The 21,248-nt window shown below is 40.3% G+C and overlaps 1 protein-coding gene and 1 long non-coding RNA gene across 2 annotated transcripts in view; one reads left to right on the top strand and one right to left on the bottom strand.

Moving 5' to 3' along the window:
* Window positions 1-21,248, top strand: part of LOC310860670 (uncharacterized protein) — a 53,243-nt gene that overhangs the window by 24,514 nt on the left and 7,481 nt on the right. The window lies entirely within an intron of this gene.
* LOC310860671 lies at window positions 1,806-20,048 on the bottom strand. Its single transcript, XR_014569410.1, has 3 exons — window positions 19,952-20,048; window positions 7,596-7,661; window positions 1,806-4,118 (listed from the first exon to the last, which is right to left on the bottom strand). It is a non-coding gene; the product is annotated as an uncharacterized lncRNA (long non-coding RNA).

The following is a 21,248-nucleotide window of genomic DNA, read 5'->3' as shown; positions in this document are numbered from 1 at the left end:
AAATATGTGCTGTGGTTTTCCGGGGCCTTTTGCTGCTGTACTGTCATGTGAGCGTCCATATGTCTCGGAACCATACAATACAGCAGTACTGATTCCACTGTATCTTCCAGTGTACTTTGAGACAAAGTACTGCTTAAGTATACTGCTTAAAGGACCACTTCACCACTTTTTAACCTATCTTCATATAAGTGGTCCTCACTAATGTTCATGATACAATACCAAATGTTTCCCCCACTCAGTCTTTGTCTCATAGGAGGGCTGTGGGCAGTTCAGAAACCCGTCCACCAGTGACATCATCGTTAGGCAGATTTTTTTTTATTTTATATATATATATATATATATATATATATATATGTAGCGTGGATTCCCCATCGATTATGTTCACTGTCTGGTGGTTTCTGAACTGCCCACAGCCCTCCCATGAGACACAGACAGAGTAGAAAAAACTTGTGGCATTTTATCATGAACATTAGTGAGGACCAATTATATGAAGATAGGTTGAAAAGTGGTGAAGTGGTCATTTAAGGTTGTCCGAAGCGCTCACGCGCGCGCGCACACACACACACACACACACACACACACACACACACACACACACACACACACACACACACACACACACACGCACAGTCGCACACACACGATAAGACACAACCACTTAAGTACAAATGAGATTTTGCCACGTTAGGTGATACCAAATTCTGGACTGTTTCTGTGTACCTTCCTGTTTACTTTCTGTGGCTGACACTTCCTGTGTGGATGTTTCAGATCTGCTAGCTCTCAGCTCAGCACCACACCGAAGAAACAATTTACCCAAGAGTATACATAAACTAAAGAGTTCATTATGAATTCACTATAGTCTAATTTGTGAGTTTGCTTGACACGAAGCTCAACATGGGAGTGGGATAAGATCCTATACTGTCGGATCTCCTCCCACTCCCATGTTGAGTTGACCTATAGTATCTATCAAGAGTTGACTTGCGGTTGCTCTTTCTCTCTAAAGAAAGTATTGAACTGGGTTGGTTTCTATAACTTAAACATATTTTAAGATATGGTTGGCCAATGTTGATCATTTTAGCGTTCATGATGTATGTTTTCTAATGTTTACTTTTGTTTTATACACCACCCTAATATGTTCTTGGGTAGGCCATTGTTTTGTTTTTGTTTTATTGTATGATGCCCCCAGGTGGCCAGAAATGAAGACTGCTTTACATTCACTACCTCCTGAAGAAAGGCACAAGCAAGCTGACGCGTTGGTGTATTTTAATGTTTCTAGCCCAGACATAAAGGCATTTTACTTATCAGACCTACCCTGAGTGCCTGGGCCTGGATTTTGTATGCTATCCCAATCAGGGGTCACCAACATGTCCTTACACGGACCAATGTGGACAAATGTGTCCGTGGCAACAGACTTAATTGGTCTTGTCCATGGCAATTATTTTATTTTCTGTTTTACAAACCATTATAATGGTTAATGGTTCTTATTTTGATCATAACACCTACCCAGGTTTTCTCCAGAATTATTTATGACACTATAGGCACAATAGGAGTCCACTAATACTAGTGGTTCTCAAAAGTTTTATTTTCAAGGACCCCTGTAACTCGGGTCCGTTTGGTTCCATTTGGACGATCGATAACACATGCTTTATCATTGTTTTGCTTGCTACAGTGACTGCATGTTAACATTACAACGCAGAAATACAGTACAATGCAACAATGCAAAGTAACAAAGTAGCCTACAAAGTAATAGAATAGTTTGTGGCTCTATGGCCACAAAAAAACAAAGTTGACTCTCACAACTCAACCAATTGTTTAATTATTGTGTTTTATTTATGTAACATAATTAATACAAGTGCAAGGAAACCCACATTTGCCTATATTGCCTAATATAGACAAATCCACAGTGCTGCCCTGTAGTTATACGCTCTCATTATTGCCGTTATTTATTATTTTTAGATCTTTTTGGGGCTTTTCTGCCTTTATTGATAGAAGATAGAGACAGGGAGATGGAGACGGAATGACACGCATGCAGAAAAGGTTGTCGGGATCGGGACTCGAACCCGCGACATGCTGTCAGGCATGTGCCTATATATGTGGTATGCGCCTGGACCGCTAGGCCAGCGGGCACCCCTTGACACTGGAGTTATGATTGTGCCAGGGGAGCGCTCTGTGGATTTGTCTATATACCTATAATAACACAACAAAACAAAGTAACCTGTTACAAAATGAAATTAGATATTCCAAAATATATTAATATATTTAAAATGTGGACCCCCCCAAAAACACCAGATGCTTTTGATACTTACGTTTAAAGGACAACTTTAGTTATTTTCAACCAAGGTTCATGTTTAGAGAAAGTAAAATATGAGTGTTAATTTTTCTTCATTTGCGGCTTTCTTTCGTTTTAAGGATTTTAGCGGTTTTTGACAGAGGGGCAGGGGCATTCGAGCATGGGTCTAAATATGTATTTTTTTTACTAGATTTTATAGTTATTTAATTTTTATTATTTACTGTAGTCCTACTAGACCCCAATAAATTACATCTGGCCACAAAAGATCACGAGATCTCTAAATAAAAAAATAAATAAAAAAAATAAAAAAAATATCAACATAATATTTGTAAAGAAATACATATTTAGCCCCATGTTCGAATGATCCCGCCCCCTGTCAAAAACAGCTAAAACGAAAGAAAGCAGCAAATGAAGAAAAATTAACACTCATCTTTTACTTTCTCTAATAACAACCTAAAACATGAACCTTGGTTGAAAAAAACTAAAGTTGTCCTTTAATTAAAGGGAGCTTCTAGGACTTCTTACATTCAGTTTCCAGAACAAGTCTTCCAGTTCCTGCCCTCAACTCATCTTAACCGCAGTGCATATATCTGAACACAACAGTACAGTACAGACAGTATAGTACAGTAAAGTACATTTCAATAATCCCTGCAGTGACATTACTTATTTGTATTGACCCAGCAGTGTGCCGCTCCAAGTGACCACATGAGGGAGCAGTTGGGCATAAAGTGAGTTGAGAGCCGCACAACAGCTCTCTATGTAGAATGGAAAGTAGGCTACAGGTCAATACAAAAACTGCTAAAAGCACTAAGACCAACCGGTATTTACATCAGGGTCGTCCATTTTCAGTTAATCTACATTGTGTGAGTTGCATATGTTAGCCAAGCTAATCGTTTTTTAAATCACAGCTTCAATGAAATGTGACTTGTGTGACATATCGACATATATGTGACATATTTGTCATAGTAGCCTACTTAGTTGACGGTTTACAATGCCAGCATTGAGTACAAAGTTTTCATCAAAAAATATTTTTTAATTTCTTTTATCCAAAGCGCTTTACATAGATTGTGCATGATTCACCCACACATTCCACGCAAGCCTCCAAGGCACGGTGAGGCATCAACCTGCACAGGAGGGAGCAATTAGGGGTTCAGCATTTTGCTCAAGGACACTTGGAGTGGACACTAACTCTGGGGGAGCCCGCGGGTTCGAACTGGGAACCTTCTATCCTCACGGTTCCCAGCCACTCTACCCCTGAGCACCGGCTGCCAAATAAATAAACACATTATTCTTTAACATGGTGGAATTATGGTTTTGAACCGCAACGTTGTGGGGCAACACCTACAATTCGTATAACTGAGCCCCGTAAAATCACCCCCTTTCCCCCTTACTGTATATTATGTTTCTTTTCCCTTTTTACCTCCTTACATGATTTCCTGTTTTTTATAACTACGTCTCTAAATTGTTCTGATGAATTGAAAATGGTGGACCCTGTTGCCTGTTGTAAACAAGTGCAATCACTGTGTCGTCCACAGTAACAGTTTTTGTATTGAGTTGTGCTTTCATGTGAAATGTAGCCATTCTGCAAACTGTTAATAAATACTTCAATCAATCAATCAACAGATAGCTCTGAGCTTTAGCGGTAACTGAGAGTGTTTTGGATAGAAGTGAGAGGGAGCAGTCATTTAGAAGCGTTGTCGGAGCAGAGAGAGACAGAGAAGGAAGGGCAGCATGTGGAGTAATAGATGTTCCATCAACGTTACACCTTCAGACCTGGGTTGTTGACACTCCGTTCATAGGACTGACCTCAGAGACACCTTCCATAGGCCTGGACAGAAGATGGGAGGGGGGAGAGATATAGGATTTTATTGAACTGGAGCGCAATAGGAGATCGTTTTCTGCCTGCAGCCATGCAGCGATAAGAAGTTGTACAGTCTTCCATAATTATTAGGTATTTATTTAGACCATGTGGTTCCCAAACCTTTTCATGTCAAGGACCCCCAAATTGACACTAATTAGCCTGCGGACCCCCATTTGAAAATATATGCCAGGGACCCCCATAAGAGACGAAACCCGTATAATTTCAAGGACCCCCAGTTTGACTTGCATATTAGTCTACACCATTTAATGGCATTTCTATCTCTGAGACCCCAATTTATATTGTCAAATAAATGTTAATTGAACTCTGAGAGTGTACAAACAGAACCAAATGGAACCTAACGGGTCCATTTGTACACTGTCAGATTTACAGACCCATGAGGGTCCATTAGGTTCCAAACTATCATTAAGCTTATAGACACATGTCAGGGCTGTATTCCAGAAGGCTGTCGCAAGATCTGTTGAATTTAAACTTGCGCTATCAAGCCGTATAATATTTATAGGGCTATGATTAGATGATTCAATTTGGGGGATGAGGATTGATTAAACTGTGATATCTTCGTTAAGCCCAAATCATGCATGTTCACTATAGTGGAGCAGATTACTGAAACGATCGTTCACTGCAAGATGCAGCTATTACGTGATTCAAAATTAGTTTTTTGGAAGCTGTCTTAGATATTGTTGAAGGGCAACATCATTCATTGATCATGCATTGAAATGCTGTGATCAAGCTCTATTGGTTTGTAATTTTGTATAAGAGTGATTTCAAAGCACAACCAGGACACACTGGTAACATCACTGCTGTGAGACTCTGCTCAGTGTGGCCTTGTAGCGTAGCTGTAGTTGTGGTTCACTAACTGTTGTAGTGTACTCACTGTAGATTGTTGTATACTTTAGTGTCCTAAATGCTAATAAGCCCCTGTATATATCTCCACTAGAAGTTTAGTTAGATAGCAGCACCTGAATTGACAAGATGTGCCAGCGTAGGAGAGCTGAGACAAGGGTAACGGCCGTTTCAGTTACCTGGATGGTGTACAGATCGCACAGGACTTAAATCGCATTGGATGAATGGTTGGGCTAGGTGTAGGGCACCAGATGCTTGAACCTAGATCAAGGTTCAAGGTTGTTACATCCTGTGTACAGGTACATCAGAGTAAAACTTATTTTTGTTTGGCTTCCTTGCAGACAATGCAGCGGCATAGATAGCATAGGCCTAACATTCAAACAACATAGAATAAAGAGTGCTAGAAAAATAGTAACATATACATGTGCATGTTTTCCCTGTAGTAGCAAAGTTAGGTAATCTTTCGCCCTGGTTCTTATCAGTTCGTTCATGTATCTGATTGTTTGGGGGAAGAAGCTTATTTGCACTCTATTTCCAGTGGCTTTGAGACTGCGAAAACGTTTTCCACGTGGCAGCATCTCAAACAGTCTGCGGTTGGGATGGCTTGGGTCCCTCATAATTCCACGAGCTTTACCTACACAACGATCGTCATACAGGGTTTCGATGGGGGGGAAATCACATCCACTGCACACTTCGAATTTGTGCGTGTCCTTCACCCGGATCATTCTGAATTTCAGCTGCTCTCTTAGTGGCACGCTGGAGTTTCAGTTACTAAACATTTGGCTGACAACTTTGGTGATACTTAGTACTGTTTTGCCTCAATGTATCCTCACTGCCGCCTCCATCATCCAATCTGGATGAGTCTAACATGATGGCAACAGGTTTATTGCCTGGAATATGGGGATACTTCAACTCCTCTTTTGTATCTGTTTGACAGAGGAAACACTTCCTCCAATCAGTTTTAGTAGCGGAACATCTTGTGTTATACAGTTAAAGGCAGAGGGCTATATCCTTTTACCACCCAACCGTACAAAACATCAAAGCACATTGAAATATGGGATGCATCTAGGTTCAAGCATCTGGTGCCCTACACCTAGCCTGACCATTCATCTAGTGCAAGTCCTGTGCAATCTGTACACCATCCAGGTAACTGAATCCCTGTTACCCTTGTCTCAGCTCTCCCACGCTGACACATCCTGTCAATTCAGGTGTGGCTATCTAACTACAATGCTACAACTAACTAAACTTCTAGCTGTGATATATACAGGGGATAGCTAGCATTAGGACACTAAAGTATACAACAATCTACAGTGAGTACACCACTACAACAGTTATTTGTAGTAAATCAATGATTCATCCATAACTCTGTGTGATCAATGATTATCTGATCAGGATGTCTGACTCACATTCCTTAGCAGGCAGGCAGGCAGGCAGACAGTTTAATTCCCATTGTATCAATAATATTCAATATTTTTTTCTTTTCTACATTCAGAATTGGTTACTCAAAAACATATATTTTGAAGTAAAGGCCATCAAAATAGGATTTTAGAGCCCAATATAGCTCAAACACTGTTTAAAACCACCTCGAATGGCCATCTTGAAAAATTGTGTCCATTTTGTTTTTTCAAGTGGACAACGTACTTTTCTGAGGGAGTAGGTTCCGAAGCACTTGTGTGCCAATTTTGGTGCTTGTACCATCAACTGAACGATTCTTATGATATATTGACTTAATCTGCTCCACTATATTGAAGACATGATCAAAGTGATTAATTATTATGGACACCCAAACATACTGTTTGGCTTCATTTTTCACACTTGCTGAGCAATAAACACATACAATGCAAACCCATATGACTCATAAGCACATAGGCTACAATGCATACAATTGTAATCACTCATATGCAGATTATAGCCTATAAGTCGTCATTTGGTGCATTACCTCTTATAAGGACACACACTATACATTGCATTATTACAGTGATTATAATGCATTATAATATTATTATAGCCTAATAATCCTCATATCGGTGCTTAGAACTGTAATTATATACAGTGGTATAAAGCCGATTACAATGCATTTATTTACGCTTGACCTATGATTATTTTTTATCAATCATTATGAGTATTCATTATTAACTATATAATTATACAATGTTATAATCAAATTATAATGCATTATAGTATTACAGTATGTTCATAACTCATTATATACATGGAATGCATCGCAAGTGTTACCAAAACGGTTGTTTATGAGAATAGAATATTATAAAACCTAATGTATGAGTATGATTAGCTGAAATTATATCTCATATCCAAATTTTGAAGTACAATAAAATAAAATAAAAACATCTGATAGTTTGTTACAGTCATTTCCCATTTACTATGGCGTGTTTACAATATTCACTATTCAGGATCTTTCATGCATTTATGTTATAGGAACTTCTTGGTTTTGCTTAATGTGTATATCTATGTCTATGATTGTCATGTTTCCATATTTGTTGTCCTTTTCAATGTAAATTTTACACCACTTCTAAATAAAAGAAAAGAAGAAATACTGTAGGTTTAATTGCAGTGTAATTTTACCTCCAGTGTGGCAGAGCAGAACGGATATTAGAAGAAGCCTTAAGGAATGCCACGCCATCTTCATATCTGAAAACAATGCCAAAAGAAAATGCTTAGTTCCATAATATATCAGTATGTGTTGTGCCTTGGACGGACTTGATTCAGATTGTCAAACTAAGCTATCCTTAACATTTATTTCAATATAATTTCAAAGTTGAGAGAATGTCAAACATACAGGACTGGTTGTTTACTGTGTGTTGTTAAAATTATAATGTTGCATTTATTTTATGTAAAAAATATTGTTGATGGGATTTTTACTCGAGTCTGGACCCACAAAACACATACTGTTTGGTTACCAAGTGTCCTAGAGGAAGGAAGGAAGGAAGGAAGGAAGTTCATTACATGCCAAACCACTCCTACACCTTCATTCTCACAGCTGTTTTTATATCTGGCAGCCTAGAGCAGTGGTTCCCCAACCTTTTTATACTGAAGCACCACCTCAGAACATATTTGGCTCTCCAAGTAGGCCTACCAACATAATAACTGATGTTAAGATACAGGAGCGTATACCTGTACTTTTTGTTCCATTCCTATAAGCCAATAATGCTGCTGCTCTGACAAAACTCTGTCTAATCTCTAATCAGCACAACGGATGATATTTCCAATGTGATTAATCCGTTCTCAAATCTTCTATTAACGCTATAGGTGTGCTGTCATGCCCATTTCAGCACGGCTGGAGAGCATATTTCAACCAGTCAGAAGAACTGTAGTAATTTCATTTCACTTTTGTCTTTTTCTCCTTTTTCGGGCGACTCCTCTGAGACCCCTTTTCCACCGGTTGGTTCCCAGTGGGAACCGGTTCAGTTATTTTTGGTTCTTAGTCCAGGAGCCAGAGCTCCAAAATTGGAACATTAATTACGAATTGAGTGTGCAAAACCATACCTAAATTCGATTGTTATCACCATGACACTTCCCCATTTGATTACTTACACGAAGACAATGATTTATTATATTGCAAATTTAACATTTTTAAATATGCAAATGAGGCATTATGTAGGAAAATATGCAAAATAATAGAAAATATGCAAAAGCTACTACTGTGGAAGGGTTATCATGTATTCATTTACTGGTATTGATCCTATAAACAATTTAATATACGTCTTGTTTTTCCCACCAATTTTGGAGCTTTGGCTCATGGACTAGGAACCACAAAGAACTGAACCGGTTCCCATTGGGAACCAACCGGTGGAAAGGGGGTCTGAGTACCACCAGAGAGGGGCTCAAGTACCACCAGTGGTACTAGTACCAGTGGTTGGGAACCTCTGGCCTGGAAATATTACCCACATAATGGTTGTCATTGGGTTTCAACAACTTGGGATGCCCAAACAGGAGGCAAAAGGCTGGTAATGTTTTGTGCTGTCTCTTCTAATTGGCAACACGCATGGTGGAGATACTGCTACTTAGTCCTACCCATAGAGTAGCCTACTGACTGAGTGTTATTGAATCATGAAGAGAAATAACAAGAACGGTCGAAACCAGGTATTCCTAAACGTAACCTCAGTCCTCAGTACAACTATGCCTAAACCTAACCTTATTCCTAAACGTAACCTCAGTAAAACTATGCCTAAACCTAACCTTATTACTAAACGTAACCTCTGTGTAGCTGAGGGTTACTGAAAGGACTGTATAATTATGCTGGGAAGAATTGGCACTCGCCCCTGAATGTTGGTCAAAACAAATACAATATGGATCACGACCACAACCTTGATATATTATATAGACTTGAATTGACCTGCTCTTGACAAGACAGTGTGAGACTGTATAAGACCTTTGACAGTATGGTCTGAAAGAAAGAAACAAAGTATAAATGTACATAATCATGGATACCACAAATGCCTAAATTGCAAACTGTATAGGCCTACTGCAAAGACATACCTCTGCTGGACATCACATGGTGAAATATTGGCCATATGGAATGAATTAACCCACATCTGAATTACAATTTATCTGCTATAAAACTCACTGTAACTAACATAATTATATCAACACCATGGCAACATATTTCTTAGTTTACAAGAAAGGTATAATGGGGAATGAACTCGACAGACTTCAGCAAACATTTTGATCAGCAACATTGTTTATCTCTCCTGTTCGCTATCAATTAAAAAGGCAGAGAAGCTTTAAAAAATGTAATAATAACTACTGCAACATAGTAGAATGTGTGTCTAATTTTACGGCCAATACTGTCAATATAGCATTGTCAACATCCCCATCTTCAAATGAGTCCAGTACAGTGGCTCTGCTTGGTCCATGGCTGAGTGTGTATGAACTTTTTACTTATTTTATAAAATAAACAGCTTATTTATTCACTTATTTCAATGATAGTTGATTGATGTATTGAAACATTTATAATTATCATTAAATAAATACATACATTATTTCCGTGGACTTGAAATCACTGTTTTATGTGATGTCCTTCCTGCCCTGGCAATATGGCCTTTGTGCCCTCAAACTTCAAAGGCCATAAAAGGATAACATTCCAGACATTCTCGTGGGAGGTCCTGCGTGACCCCCGCGCCAGAACAATTGTGCTGTCTTTAATATTTCCTGTTATATTTTGTTCATTATTGTTAAATTCAGTGATGACGTTGTGTGACAGATCGCGCAGGGGGCATTTAGGAAAATACGGAACAAACCGCGTTCCGTATTGATTCAATACGGGACGCATCATTTAATGCTCAAATAAAGGACGAATCCGTATTTTACGGAACGGGTGGAAACCCTGCCCCACACACACACACACACACACACACACACACACACACACACACACACACACACACACACACACACACACACACACACACACACACACACACACACACACACACACACACCCCCCCCCCCCCCTTGTTACCAATAATCCTGCCTTCATTTACTTCCCCTCCAGGGAACAGGGGGTATAAGCCCTACACGTACTCCTTGTGTTGAGAACCAAAGTGTGTGGGTGGCTATGAAATGACAATTCACCACAGCTTTGCTTTTGCTGGGTGTTTATTTTTGCTGACACAATGGAAAACTGTAATTGTTTTAAGTCCCGTGTCAAAGGGACTCAAGTGTTAATGTAACAGCTCTGTTTACACCTTTATGTTATTGTTTCATAAGTTGTTTTTATTCCACTTTTGCTTTGGCAATGTAAACGTACGTTTATTATGCCAATATGATAATAATAATTAACTAGAACTGCACTCTGTCGAGTGCATACTTGCTTGTTGCACACTAGTAGGCCATAAATGGCCAACTAGTGCGCAAGCAGAGCGCGCAAGTCCTTTCGACCGCTGTAAACTGTCAAATCTCAGTATCTCTGTGAAGGAACGTTTGAAATGATTAATGTTTAGATGTAACTATTTGCTACCTACTTTATACATATAAACATCTAGTATTATTAAGTATGATTCAAGTTTCTATCTATATAAGAAATACTGTTTTATCGTTGTAGATATATTCTGGATCCCTTTTTAGTTTTTCTAGTCATACACATACACACCACGTACTCTGGTCCCAGCAGATCAGGCACAATTAGCTATTTTATTTTTTACTGATTATGTATATAGTATACGTATGACTAGCTCTAAATGATGACGTAAGAAATATATATAGTATATATATAGTATATAGGCATATACTATATATGTATACATATATACTCTATACTCTATACTGTATAAAGTGTGTAGTTGTAAGTTGATTAGCGGTATACTGTGGTTACTTTGCGCCAAAAACCGTGACAGCTGTTCCGCCATTTGAGGCTTACGCAGAAAAACATCAAATCTGTGCCTGTGTTGCTGGACCAAATGACCACAAATGACCATATTTCTTACGTCATTATTAAGAGCTAGTCATACACATACACACCACGTACTCTGGTCCCAGCAGATCAGGCACAATTTGCTATTTAATTTTTTACTGATTATGTATATAGTATACGTATGACTAGCTCTAAATGATGACGTAAGAAATATATATAGTATATATATAGTATATAGGCATATACTATATATGTATACATATATACTCTATACTCTATACTGTATAAAGTGTGTAGTTGTAAGTTGATTAGCGGTATACTGTGGTTACTTTGCGCCAAAAACCGTGACAGCTGTTCCGTCATTTGAGGCTTACGCAGAAAAACATCAAATCTGTGCCTGTGTTGCTGGACCAATGATGACGAAATGACCATATTTCTTACGTCATCATTTAGAGCTAGTCATACACATACACACCACGTACTCTGGTCCCAGCAGATCAGGCACAATTTGCTATTTTATTTTTTACTGATTATGTATATAGTATACGTATGACTAGCTCTAAATGATGACGTAAGAAATATGGTCATTTCGTCATCATTGGTCCAGCAACACAGGCACAGATTTGATGTTTTTCTGCGTAAGCCTCGAATGGCGGAACAGCTGTCACGACGAAGGAGACCGGGCGAAAATATTACTTGCGCGCTCTGCTTGCGCAAGTAATTAATCTCCTAAATAAACTATCGTTGTTTTGTTGGTGAACGGTGTCGTTCTTTTAATAGAAAAAAGGGGGAAAAAAGTCCAGTCACACACACACACACACACACACACACACACACACACACACACACACACACACACACACACAATTGCTTCACCTGTGGAACCAGTTGCAACTAATTATAATTAAGCCTATATAGGGAAGATCATTTTGTTGCGCTTGCTTCATTCATCTACCCTGAGGGTAGGGTTGCTCAGTGTGAATGGTGTGTTGTAACTGATCGTTCGTAAATAAGGCACTCTCAGGTCGATTTTGAAGGTGCAGTTTACCAGGTCGTGATACATAAATTGGCCTCGCTCTGCGCACATTCGTATTATGAAAGGCATATCGGCCCGTGTTGAACGCACTCGGCCCGTGTTGAACGCACACACATTTGGCATACCGCGTCCCTGAATATTTTAGCATTGTGGGAGTGTCCATATGTTAATTATTCTCGCTTTGCGCAATTTGCTATTAAGCCCCTTGACCTAAAGACACTCAGCGCATAACGATTAGACGTGGGTCTGACCACCTCATAAACGCAAAAAGCACTGTTTGATTTGACACTTGAGCGGCTCTGGAAGGCTGGTAGAGTGTTGCCATGTCTGTTTATTATAAGCGGCTTATTTTTCTGTAAAGTTGCTTTGTGTGGTTGCTTTTCTTGTTTCTAAAGTGGTTATTTGGGCTTTTCTCCTAATGTTGTTTAAACCAGTGATCGTCACACAGCACATTCCCATGTCAAGGATCCCCAGATGAATGCATTTGCCCAACTAAGGACAGCTAATCCAAAAATTAAATAAAAAGATTACTTTTGAAAATAGCAGATCTATACCAGCTCACAATGCATCCCATTCATTCATTAAAACTATGAACTCTGACTGCAGGGGGATATATAATGATCATTATAACAATGTGCAAGAACATATTTAAAAAGAAGGAAGAACTTTATATTTGTGGACAATCAAAATATGTTTTTTTATTTTAATGTGGTGTCATTCAAATTAATCTGGATATGGCAGACTCACTATTTAGAAAATAAAAACATGGCACTTCATTTAAAATAGGTTACAGACCCCTGTTATATGCGCTTATTTTTATAGACCTATTTACTTGTTTCTATGAGACATGGCGGTTTTGCGTCTTTTAAAAAAAAATGTTGAGATTAGAAACGGCCATAATTCTTTCATTTCTCAACCTTAAAAATAAATAAAAACATCTCCATAATCCGTGGGAAATGTGCTTTCATATGCTGTATCACACCCGATTCAAGTCTTCTTCAATAAAATGCTACGAGCGAACTCAGCGAAGACCATACCATCGGGGCCACAGCATTACGCAGCACGCATTCAACTCATTCCTTCGTCGTGACTTGAATGAAATAAAATATAATAAACGTTATTTTACTGGTGTTTTTCAATAGAAACAAATAAAGAGCGTGTGTAGGCTAGTGTGTGCAAGTGCAATGCAGTGCATATACATGCATGCACTAGGCTATATTTCTTCCGTGTCGGGATGGTGATTGAGCTCTTCAAGTTCACAGCCCGTTTGGTCTTTCATAAAAAAACGTTGATATTAGCCTATAAACACTCATGGTTCTCTCATTTCTCAACCGTTTTATTAAATGTAAAAATCTCCATATTCCTTATGAATCTTGCTTTCATTCGCTGTATGGTACATGGTTCTATCGTTATCGAATTAATTAATTACGCATGGATTGGCAATTTGCCAATATGCTGCTATATCTACTCGCAATTCCATTCCGATCTGAAAGGTGGGTCTGTTCTTTTGAGGCATAAAGGTGACAGCATGCAGTGCAATAGGAATAATTAACCCAAATGTGACAAAGGCATGTCATGTCTTCTATGGTGCCAGCCTGAAGAAATGTCATACCACGACCCCCAAAGTGCGCATTCCGTATGTGACATCAGCTGACTGGTAAAGAGAATAGTACGGACATGTTGATTGGGTACGTCTCAAACACGCCTTAAACACACCCATGACTAATTCAAGGCCGTTTTGCGAACTCCGCGGGGTGTCAAAAGCGCTTCTTAACATGCCCAAAATTGCAATATGACATACTACACGCCCCCAGATCATAATACTGTAATTAGATTAGTAATATAGAAGTAAGTAACATAGAAGTCCTAAATCGACCCCTCTGTCTCTAAACGCACTCTGTGACATCACCGCCCACCACACTCAACAAACTGACCACATTCCCGGTGCGCATAGCTGAACGCGCGCGCGAGAGAGAGAGAGAGAGAGAGAGAGAGAGAGAGAGAGAGAGAGAGAGAGAGAGAGAGAGAGAGAGAGAGAGAGAGAGAGAGAGATAGAGAGGAGGGAGGGACGGAGAGAGAGAGAGAGAGAGAGAGAGAGAGAGAGAGAGGGGGGGGATAGACGCCTGCTCTACGGTGGTGAGATGAAACGTAGAACGTAGAAAACGTAGAAAACGTAGAAGCCCCCATTGACTTGCATGCGTTGGACTTTCTACGTCTCGCCCCCCCTCCTTCGAGAGGAGGAGTATAGCCTTTGGACTATCCCCGCCCCTCTCGGATGCCGGCGACCAAGATGGCGGCGCCCATAGAGACCGGTGGGAGGACTGGGAACTAAATGCAATTTTAATTCATTATAGGTCCGGTGAGCTAATTCCGACGGTCTGTTTCTGCTCGATGTGCCCCTATAACATTTCGATTTTAGGTGTTGTGTTTTTTAAGACGTTTTGGACACGAGTTGTAATATATATATATATATATCTCCACCCGATACAAGTGCATGCTGCAGGGCAGCAATGGAGCGACTCGACCGAGCACAGCAGTCCATAGAGGTACGGTGCATGTAACGTTATAAACTAATTATAATAATAACTTTGTGTGTTTACATTGCCTGCTTTTTATGTGGTCCTCTTTGAGCCAAGGGTGGCCATGCTAACGACGTTAGCGTGATGCTAACGCAGCTCACACAGTGAGCCTATATGTGGCATCAATATACCATTGTCTGACTTGTCAATTCAAACGTTTTTAATGTGACAAGTTGTGGTGTGTTGGTGATCACACGGGACTGATTGTTAGATCAACCTGGGATTTTATAATGGGTACTAAGTTGTGTGCTATGTGTCCATCCATGCTAACATAGCCTTATTGTTAGATCAACCATATGCTAGCCTAATAATAGCCTATTTTAATTGATTTAGTCACATTCAAGTAGTGATGGTAAGTATAGTGACATAGCAAACAAAGCCCTGGTAGGTAGTACATGCCAGCTATATGTTGGGATTTGGGTGCAACTCCCAGGAGGGCTGTCAAATGCTGTCTCACTGCTGTCCAGTTGTATGTTTACAGAAAATGTTCAATTCATTGTCACGCTGTCCAGTTCAGATCAGCTCATCTGAAACCCACAAATGTTTTCTTGTAGACACACAACTGTCCTACGACCAGATAGCTCTGGGATTACACCTTTAGGCACATGGTTGCTTTATTCTGCAACATGTTTACATCTTTTTTACACATTGTGCAGTGTGCACTTAATGAATTAACCACGTAGGCCCTATTAACCCATATAGACCTGAGCTCGATTCTACAAATGTCTTCTGAATCCTGACAGTTTTCTGAAAAACCTCATGTTTCTAACGTTCTATGTCAGTGGTTCTCAAACATTTTCATGTCAAGGACCCACAAATATATTATGTAATTGGCCGCCCCCATCTGAAATGACATCTGAAGACAAATTAAACCATTATGGGTCCATTTGGTCTCAAGAGTACAATAATTGTTAAATCGGCATTAACTTTACAGAATTGGAGACTGTACAATTCTGTTTGATCAACTCCCGTTGTCTCTTATGGTGCCAACATCAATACAGCATGGGATTGTGGACAATCGTATCGGTCGACATTTTCTGTCTTGAGTCTGCGAGGCTAAATCTCATCCAATGGTGAATAAATGGTTGGTTATCAAATTTGTTTCTGTGTATGTTATTTTAGACTCCTGTTTCTTGCACATTATAAAGTGATTTGCAACTTGTACTATGGCTGCTACAGTATATTGTTGCTGTCCGGTGGAAACCTTGTACCGGTATGTCCCAAATTCATTCAAGCGCATAACAGAATTCAAACGCATTCATTTAAACACAAAGTGACATGTAGTGAGCTTGCAGATCTCTTATTTTCACTATTGTGTAACAGTCTTGTATGATTTATGGCATTTTCTGAAAGAACATGCAAGTTAAAATATGAATATACATGGTTTCTGCCTGACAATATGCTGCTATAAGCATTTTTGTGCTCTGCCTACACACATTTTTGCACACTAGTTGTTGTGACTACTATTGAGGTGCTTTACAAAGGCTGCCATATTATGACAGTTTATTAGTGTTCTTAATATTGTTCCTTGCACATAATGCAGGCCTATAAATACTCAAACTTTGAACATAACGAAACAAATGTCAGTATTGGCGTTCTCACAGTTGTGTCAGTGAAGCTGTAGTACAACACAGGTGTGTTTAGGTCTTTGACTCTAAAGTTGTCAACAGTTTGAGTGAATTTGTTCACTTGATGTAAGAATTTGAGTGCAGAGGTCATCTCCATGCTGGCTTGTGTTGGACTTGCAAATTAGTGGACAATCACATTTTACCACACTCTTTATAAATGGACTAATATAGACCATTACAGGTCTATAGCTACACAAATGGTTCCATCTGTACACAAGAGAGGTGGGTGCTGGGTTAAAGAGACGGATGGAGCTTGCATACCATACACCACATACCAGGTAGGCCTACAAAAGACTGCTTCATTTCGTTCATTTCGTCTGGTATTTTGGACCTATGCTGCCTGTGCAGGCTCCATCCATTTGTACACTCTCAGGCCCCATTTCCACCAGTTGGTTCCCAACCGGTTCAGTTATTTTTGGTTCTTAGTCCATGAGCCAGAGCTCCAAAATTGAAACGTTAATTATGAATTGAGTGGGCAAAACGAATACCGGAAGACTCGACCCGGTGCTTGCCCGTTTTTCCTCCTGGAATTGTCACCAGTGAGGGGGATAACTTTGTAATATGCTATTGGCTGTTTGTATTCTTTTTGGAAAAATATAAAAAGATACTCCTGTAGAAAGGCTATATTATTTTACTTATATTGACCCTATAAACAATTTAGTATTATTTAGTATATGTAAGGTTTTGCCCCCTCAAATGGTACCTCGTCAGATAATCCCCACATATCCTACAACAACTTCTGTGAACAAACTTCAATGTAGTAGATTTTCATAAATTATATTTGCACTTAGGCTGTCTGCTGTCATGAAAGTTTATAGTTAGAGAAATTCAAATTCCAGCCGTCTGCTGTCCAGCCTCTCCCACCCCTCACATTGGGGAAAATTCTGGGAGGAAAACAGAAACGGGGCGAGTCCTCTTGTTACCGGCAAAACCATACCTATATTAAATTGTTATCACCATGAAACTTCCCTAATTGTATTAATGTACTTGTATTGATCCTATAAACAATTGAATATAGGGTATAGTTTGCCCACCAATTTTGGAGCTCTGGCTCATGGACAAAAAACCAAAAAGAACTGGTGGAAAAGGGGTCTCAGAGTTATGGTGGTCCTTGCAATGGGTTTGAGAAACCAGTGGGGGGGGGTCTGTCACGCAGAAATGTCACGTGACGTCAACCAAACGGAAGCACATGGCTAATTGTCATGCACGAAGGGAACCACCCCTAACCAAACAGAAGCACATGGCTAATTGTCATGCACGAAGGGATCCGCGTGACAAACGTAGGATTTTGGTCCAATAGCGCCGCCAGCAGCATTTTCACTCCGGTGCTGCCCACTTGTGGGTGGTGCAGTGCCTCTACTATAAAGAGGCGACACTGTCTCCAGTCCAGTAAGTCCACATTTATTATCAGTAATAAATGTTACTCATGTCATTTCTCTACTGTAATAGGCCAACTACTGCTGGGTCTGCCTGCACGCTAACGGGATAAAGTAATGGAAACCGGCGTACGGTCGATTCCGATTAACTACTAGCCTACTACACACATTTATTCAACATATTAATCGTCGGTAAGTGACTTTTGTGTTTTGTCCAAGTTGTCATTGATTCTTTTCTATTGGAGAAGACGTTAAATTCCCAGCTAGTTGGGTGGTCAGAGAGTGTTCTTTTAAAAGCCCGTGATTTCAAATAGAATAGTCCGCGGGCGGCTGAATTGGAATCGGATGCACATTTAAGAGATTTCTAATTATATTGAATTATTCGAAGCGTGCGTGTACAACTGTACAATTAATAGCAGTGGCAGACGCAATGGCATCGTGCGTGCGTGCGTGCGTGCACGGGACTACTAGGCCTACTATAGCTTACTAGTGTGTGATCACTGTGATGTTATGTATGTATCCCGGTCACGGTGGAGGTCCTGGTGGACACAGTTTAATTCCACCTGAAACAAAACGCCTGAACATCCACCTGACTGTCTGTGGAACGCCTGGTTTCTATGTGCGGCTCATTGCGCTGATCCGGCCTAAAGACCGCCTACTTTCGGTCAGTTTTTCCGCACATTCACGTACCGTTTCCGTATCCCCTCCTAGCTAGGCCTGATCTGAAAGCTGCTAAGAGGATCTATTCGAGCATGGAGCTGACACATTCTCCTGTTCTTCCCTGATGCAGTCAGTCACTGCGCAGCTCGGCCACGGAATACTCTCTCTCTGCAAGTACACTTGGCGACTTTTTTTTTAGCAGCCCCTCTAAAGGTTGTTGCACACTGACACTGGTCTGGACGTGTTTTTCGGAAAACCGATGGAGAAACTCTGCTAAAAATCCGAAAATCGCGCCCCGGTGTGTAGGGACCTAACGCTATTACAGCTTCAACTTGGACACATCAAAACCGCGATGTTGAATTATTAGCTACACACCTTCAATTATTATTAGTCTTCATTCTTCGGTAAGTTACTTTTGTCATTCTTTGTCTTTTTATTAAAAAAAGAAAATCCCAGATAAAGTAGCTGGTCAGAGTGTTCTTTAAAGTCTGTGCACAGCCGGGATCTTTAATTATTGGAAAAAAGCTATAGGGCGAGATGGAATTGGGGCGACCGTAGCCTACCTGTTAGTAACAGCCTAGGTAGGCTACGGTTTAAACGGTAACAGGCTGTTACCGTTTAAACTGGAGGGTTACATTATATTACATATGCGATATGCGTGATTCTTGATTTACCGGTACATTTTCGCCGTCGTGCGACGTGCAGTGAAATAGCAGACCTGGCTACAACAAGGCGAACAAGCTCACAACTTGGAGGCTGCTCAGGATGGAGCGCATGCAATGCGTAGTAGTGAGATTCCGGTGACAATTTTGTGTCATCGTCGGCTCGGCGCTCGACACCGTCGTGTGGCGGAGGAGGCTGGAGGCAGCATATTTCTTTTAACTTTTCGACAAGCCACGGAGGCGGCCTTTAGAATAGGCACGCCCCTCTAACAAAAAGGTTCAACTCTCCCCTGCGACTTCATTCCACTGCACTGGGTGCAGATCGAAAGAACAAGTCAGCTACTGTATAGTAGGTAGTCTAGTCGACTCGAGACTGTCCTGTTGGGTTCTCAGATTGGCTATGGGGAAGCAGTAGTTCAGTTCACATTCATTATCGTCTGACAGTGTTTTATGTATATATATATATGTATATTCCACTCAGTCATAGATGATTAGCCTATCTCCCTGCAGCCCGACACAAATTGCCACCAGACAGAAACCAGACTAGACTATTCATATTAAATTATAAAAACACGCACACAAAACAAAACTACCTGGCTTACACACATTTTCTGTCAATATAACTCACCTATATTCCCGCCCAATCTAAACACGTATGTCCTTCATCCGTTTAACTGTTGTGCAACTGAGAACGAGAAGGTTGTGTGTTGAGCCTGCCTCTCCTACAGCCTGTGTGACTTGACCTTTGGTCTAGACTAGAGGACGGTGGTTCACTGATCTAAGCACCCGGATAGGCAGGATTCTAGACTGGCTGAGGATAGAATCCTGCCCCCTTGAGCTCATTCCCTTGTCTTCAGTTCAGAGAGAGAGAGAGAGAGAATAACCTGTGCCCCGAATGTTTGAGTTTGGCCTGTTATAGCGTGACCAAGGTTGATTTATACAAAACACATTTTGTTTTATTTTTTTGCACGCTCATTCCCACTGTAAAGAAATATTTTCCAAATCAACTTCACACAAATCGGTACACATTATTTCTACAGTCATTAGTCAAGTGATCAAGACGGCTTTTGGTAACAATAAAGTATTATTACTTATTTTAAATGATGACGAAGAAAAAAGTTCACAACACGTCAGGCCTGTAGCCATTAGTAATAAACGTGTCGTGTTGTAGCCGTATTGTGATCATATTTCCACAACTCTCACTGTCCGTTATTGGAGAAGAATAAACATAAAACCCACACTAATGAAAGTTAACTCTGGTTATAATCCCGTGGAACTGTAGAGAACAAGTTCAACCCTTTTGTTCAGGTGTGGGGTGTGGTTTAAGTTCCTGCCTCTCTGTCTTAGACTCTCCCTGTCCCTCTCTCTCTCTCTCTCTCTCTCTCTCTCTCTCTCTCTCTCTCTCTCTTTCATTCAAAAAATGTCATTCCTTTCTGCAAAGGAATGAAATTTTTCAAGGCGGAGTAGTTATCCAGGCTATACTTTTATTACTTTGTTATATGACTGTCACACTTTCACCCTGTATTACTCCACGTTCTGTACTGTTGCTGTACTAGTAGACAGGCGCAGTGCTATATGTATATTTTTGTCATGACATCTCATCGTGAGAGTTGTTCAAATACGATCATACAAGTGAGAGAGCGCACGTGAGAGCAAGAGAGAGAGAATCCCGCCCCTCTAACAAATGGGTTGAACTGCTTGCTTCCCTGTGTCTTCAGTAACTTCCACAGATTCAATTCATCCCGTTCTTCTTTCGTGTATCATCCTCAAATGTCCAACTCGGTATCGAGTAGCCCTTGTCTCTGGCCCCACGTGGAAGAGGCCAGCCTCCAAAGAAGGTCTGTACAGGGGGCAGGTGTTAAGTATGTGTTCGGCAGACTGCTCACACTCGCAAGGTGCACTGTCTGTCAAGCCCCACTTCTTCA

Source organism: Protomyctophum parallelum (genome assembly GCF_964188405.1).
Source record: "Protomyctophum parallelum genome assembly, chromosome: 6".
Lineage (NCBI taxonomy): Eukaryota > Metazoa > Chordata > Actinopteri > Myctophiformes > Myctophidae > Protomyctophum > Protomyctophum parallelum.
Note: the sequence above shows the minus strand (reverse complement) of the source record. Positions and strands in the feature narration are given on the sequence as shown.